The 5,447-nt window shown below is 35.6% G+C and overlaps 1 pseudogene; it reads left to right on the top strand.

The window, feature by feature from the left end:
- The first annotated feature begins 1,434 nt into the window (after nt 1–1,434).
- Nucleotides 1,435–5,224, top strand: LOC18048524 (annotated as a pseudogene).
- Nucleotides 5,225–5,447: the final 223 nt, after the last annotated feature.

Below are 5,447 nucleotides of genomic sequence, written 5' to 3'. Positions count from 1 at the left end.
TGTTATAATAAATCTTTATTTCTTGATGTTAATTTTTAAGTTGTAGGGGGTATTTTAGTACTTATATATCAATTCAATTCAAAAGAGGGGTAGTATGGTCTGTTAGGTTAATAGCAGCCTAAACCATTAGAATTAACTGATTTTTTGACGGAAATGGGGGCGCAGTGCACATGGTCGAAAGATGTGGGTGCCCGGTGCTAAATGTCGAAACAATTGAGGGCTGAAGATAAATTACCCATATTTTAATAGAGAAATGGAAATTTCCTTCTTATTTCACGTTAAAGGGAAATGTTGACTTCTAGAGCCTTTAATTAATTTAGGCTAACTTCTAAAGCCTATACTTTAACATTTATTGCGCTATATCGATAACAAAGTCTTAAAATAGTTTTGGTTGAAGTTCTCAAACAAATTTTCTTCATCTTCTTCGTAAAAAGCAACCATATTTAAAACACATTAAATAAAGTGCTAATTATTATTATTATTATTAAAGGCATGCTTGACTAGACTTGCAGTTGGCAAGCAAAAGAGAAGATGAAATCATTAATTAGAACACATGAAAGTTCCTCTCATTGATTTCATTAAAACATACTTAATTTGTAATTCCAGTTAAAATTCATCATCTTTCAGTAGTGGTTCCAACAAGCTCTAAGCGGTAAGTTTTCTAACAGTTTTATATTTACATGTCTCTTGTATTTGTGTAATTAATGTTTCACATAATTTAATTTGAGAGGAAATTTTGATCTCTTGTTTCCAAGGCTCAAACTTGTTGCAGCTTGCTGGTAGCTAGTGTAGGTTTCCGCTTCTTAGTTTAGCTTTCTTTGGTTCCAGTTCCATATCGAATTTTGTGTTTAATGCAGTGTTTTTAGAATTATTTTTAAAGAGGTTTTTATTTTTGGCATAGGTATAACATTTTATTACTAATTAATTCTCAGGTACTTAAATAAAGCTTTTGTTGGCAAACAAAAGGACTAAAAGAGCAAAAATCAGTTAGAACATATAAAATCTTCTAATTGATTTCATTCAAACAATGTACACATTCATCTATCAGTGGTTAAATACTTGCAAATTTCTTGTATTTCAGCTTATTCTTTGAACTTTTACATGCATGTCTTGTCTGACATAAATATGTAATAGATTTTTTTTACTGACATATTTTTGTATAAATTTTTCATATAATTTCAAAAATCAATTCTAGAGGAAATTTGGTTCTCTTGTTGCCAAGGCATAGAAACTGGTTGCAACTCTGCTGGTAGTTTGTGTTTCATCGATACAAAGGTTGGCGGTGCAGGTTTTGGACTACTTCGGCAGTTTAATGTTATGTTTATATGACTTTTTGGGTTTGCCGATTTCTCACAGCATTGATATAGCATCTAATTCTAAATTAAACTCTTAGGAACTCAGAGTGAGGCTGCTGTGGCATTAATTTCTTGCATCATGAGCATCCAGGGAGTTTCTTCTTATGTCCCTTATCCTCTCCCTCATTGGAAATATGATGTCTTCTTAAGTTTCAGAGGAGAAGACACCCGCAAAAATTTTACAGACCATTTGTATTCTGCCTTGGATGAAAAGGGAATCATTGTATTCAGGGATGACAAAGAACTTGAGAGAGGAGAATCCATTTCACCCGGACTCTTTAAAGCAATTGAAGAATCCAAAATTTCAATTGTTGTTTTCTCCAGAAGCTATGCTTTTTCGACTTGGTGCTTGGATGAACTTGTTCATATTCTTGAGTGCAAAAACACAAATAATCAACAAATGGTTTATCCAATTTTCTATGACGTGGAACCGGCTGTTGTAAGGAAACAGACAGAAACTTTTCAAGAAGCATTTGCTCAATATGAAGAAGTTTTTAGTGAGAATATAGAAAAGGTACAGAAGTGGAGAGACGCTTTGAGAGAAGTGGCTAATATATCAGGCTGGGAATTGAAGGACAGGTGATCTTTCTTATTGTCAAAGATTTATAATTTCCTATTCAATGATTCGATTTGAAACTATGTCCACACGCAATTCAATTCAACAACACCAATCTTTTCTTGATCTTTTTCAATCTGCAGGAATGAGTCTGAATTTATTTTGGAGGTTGTTAAGGTGATATCAAGCAAAAGTCCTATAAAATCAGGGATCCTTAAGCATCTAGTAGGAATAGATTCACACTTGAAGAATCTGAGGCTTCTCATGGACAAAGAGTGTAATGTTGTTTGTATGATAGGAATATGCGGTATGGGAGGTATAGGTAAGACAACTCTTGCAGGAGTTGTTTATGACTTGACCTCTCATAACTTTGAAGCAAGTAGTTGTCTTGCCAATGTTAGAGAAATTTCAGAAGAAGGCGGTCTGACCTCTTTACAAAATCAACTCCTTTCCCAATTACTAAAGCTTCCAAATAATGGCATATGGAATGTCTATGATGGTATCAACATTATAGGAAGGAGGCTGCAGCACAAAAAGGTTCTTTTAATTATTGATGACGTAGTTGATATAAAGCAATTAGAATGTCTAGCTGGATAGCGTGAATGGTTTGGTCCTGGCAGCAGGATTGTGATAACGTCGAGAGATAAGCATTTGTTGATGATGCATGGAGTAGATGAAATATACAAGCTCAGGGAATTACATGACGATAAAGCTCTTCAACTTTTTTGTAAAAAAGCCTTTAAAAGCCACCAGCCTAGTACAGGATATGAGCAGCTGTCTAAATGGGTTGCAAAGTATTCAGGTGGTCTTCCATTGGCTCTCAAAGTTTTGGGATCTTTTCTGTATGGTAAAACTACAAAAGAATGGGAAAGTGCACTAAAGAGACTGAAAAGGGAATCAGAAAATGAAATTTTGGACATACTTAAAATAAGTTTTGATGGGCTTCGAGAAACAGAGAAGAAAATATTCCTTGATATAGCATGTTTTTATCAAGGGGAGAATAGAGATTATGTAACAAAAATTCTTGATTACTGTGATTTTGACCCAGTTATTGGAATAAGGGTTCTTATTGATAAATCTCTCATAGAAATTTCAACCGACAGTAGATTTTGGATGCATGATTTGTTGAAAGAAATGGGTCAACAAATTGTTAAAAGACAATCCCCTGAAGATCCTGGGAAACGTAGCAGATTGTGGAAGGAAGCAGATATACATCACATGTTGACAAGAAACACCGTAAGCAACTAAGTCAAAAACATGTACTTTTTTTAACCTCTTCACATTCTTTTTTTTTCACTTATTCTTTACTTGTAACTTTCAGGGAACTAAAACAGTTGAAGTGATAAAGCTTGAAAACTTCACCGAAGAAGCAGAAATGCATTTCAGCACAAGTTCCAATTCATTTTTGAAGATGATTAACCTAAGAATGCTTTTGATCCGTAATTTGCAACTTCCTGAAGGCCTTGAATATCTCTCTAATGAGTTACGGTTACTTGAATGGCATGGATATCCTTTGAGATCATTGCCATCAAATTTTCAGCCTGATAAAATTGTTGAACTAAACATGCGTTATAGTCGCATCGAACAAATGTGGTGTGGAATCAAGGTGAGATTCTTTTAATTTTCATTTCTGTGAATAATTGTTCATATTGTTATCATTCATCCCTTGAAAGTTGTTGAAATCTCTGTTTTTGAACAGCATTTAAGCAAGTTGAAATTCATGAGACTTGGCGATTCAAAAAATCTGATCAGAACACCAGACTTCTCAGGCATGCCAAATTTAGAAGAGCTGGATCTTGGAGGATGTACAAGATTGCGTGAAATTCACCCAACATTGCTACTTCACAAGAAGATTATTTTATTGAATCTAAAAGAATGTAAAAGTCTCACAACTCTTCCAGACAAGATTTGTATGGAATCTCTAAAAATACTTGTACTTTCTGGTTGCCGGAAATTGAAGAACTTTCCAGAGATTGTGGGGAGTCGGAAGTGTCTGTCAGAACTTCTTTTGGATGGAACTGATATTAAAGAACTACCAAAACATAAGCGCTCCAAAATATCATCCAACTTTGAATCTTTCTGGCCTTTTCAATTTTCAGAGTTCTCAGAGATCATGACAAGTATGGAGCATCTGTTGGAGCTTCATTTGGAAGGAACGGCCATAAGAGGATTGCCTGTGTCAATTGAACATCTTACTGGCCTTGTTTTGTTGAATTTGAGAGATTGTAAAAACCTCGAGACTCTTCCAAGTACTATAGATGGTCTGAAGTCTCTTAGAAATTTGTATCTCTCTGGCTGCTCCAAACTTAAAAGTATGCCAGGGAACTTTGGGAAAGTAGAAAGCTTGGAAGTACTAGATTTAAGCGGATGCAAAGGACCACCACTATCATCATCATGGTATCTGCCCTTCCTAATCAGTTTGATGCGAAGGTGTTCAGATCCCATGGCTTTGGGGTTTCCTTCTCTGTCAGGTTTGTGCTCTTTAAGGAAATTGGATCTCAGTGACAGTAATCTAGGGGAAGGAGCAATCCCAAATGATATTGGCAACTTATGCTCATTAAAAGAGTTGTATCTGAGTAAAAACAGTTTTATTACGCTGCCAGCAAGCATTAACCGTCTCTTTAATCTTGAAAAACTAGAGTTGGAAGACTGCAAAAGACTTCAATCTATGCCACAACTTCCACCCAGCATAGAGGAAGTCAGAGTAAATGGTTGTGCTTCATTGGAAACATTATCAGGTGCATTAAAATTGTGCAACTCCGAATACATTTCAATTAATTGTATAGACGACTTGAAATTGCTTGGTTGCAATGGTTTGGCATTTTCAATGCTAAAAGAGTATCTTGAGGTCAGTTTCGCACTCCCTTTCTCATTTGTGCCAAACATTATGCATAAAAATAACGCACTGTTATGGGCATTTCCCCTCCCCCCCCCCTTTTTTTTTGGTTGCAGGTAATGTCAAATCCAAAACAAAAGTTTGATATAGTTGTCCCAGGAAGTGAAATTCCAGAGTGGTTCATGCATCAGAATGATGGATCTTCAATAAAATTCATAATGCCTTCAAATTTGTATTGTAAGAATAAGGCATTGGGATATGCTGTCTGCTGTGTTTTTCATGTCCATAATCATTCACCTGGTATCCAAATGAGGCGTTCATATCCCATATATCAGTTGAGCTTCCATTTTAGTGGCTCTTCTACCAGTTATTTTATTGATTTTAGAGAGGAAGGTAGTCAAGCTGAGACAGACCATCTTTGGCTACTCTACTTATCTCTTCAAAATTGCTGTTATAGCAATTGGGGTTTTGAGATAATCTCATTGAGTTGTTCTTTCGACCTGTGTCGGGTCAAGGATTGGAGGTGAAGAGATGTGGCTTCCATCCCGTTTATAGGCACAATGTGGAGTTCTTCAACCAACCAAGAAACCAATGGACTCGCTACACCACTTATAATCTTAATGAATTTTATCCCAATTTTGTTGTAACACTTAAATTCTTGATGAATTGCTTGAATATGCAAGCAGCAGAGAAACAAACA

This window comes from Citrus clementina, unplaced genomic scaffold (genome assembly GCF_000493195.1).
Source record: "Citrus clementina cultivar Clemenules unplaced genomic scaffold, Citrus_clementina_v1.0 scaffold_3, whole genome shotgun sequence".
NCBI lineage: Eukaryota > Viridiplantae > Streptophyta > Magnoliopsida > Sapindales > Rutaceae > Citrus > Citrus x clementina.
This window is presented reverse-complemented; position numbering and strand designations above follow the sequence as displayed.